Raw genomic sequence first — 218 nt, 5'->3', positions numbered from 1 at the left:
ATAGTTTGTTGGAATTCATTTGGGATCAATGTTTTTCTCTTCAAAGGTTTCATTTTTCTCAGTGGGATTCGTTTCATGAAGTTCATTCAGATCCTCTATGTTCAAAATTGCGATGCTCACAAGAGGGTAGTGATATCGTTGTTTAATTGGCTTTAAGGGATGATTATATATTCCTTTGGTGAAATAATCCATTAGTGAAAAACTGTCAGACTACCTAA

The sequence above is a fragment of the Penaeus monodon genome, chromosome 20 (assembly GCF_015228065.2).
Source record: "Penaeus monodon isolate SGIC_2016 chromosome 20, NSTDA_Pmon_1, whole genome shotgun sequence".
Lineage (NCBI taxonomy): Eukaryota > Metazoa > Arthropoda > Malacostraca > Decapoda > Penaeidae > Penaeus > Penaeus monodon.
This window is presented reverse-complemented; position numbering follows the sequence as displayed.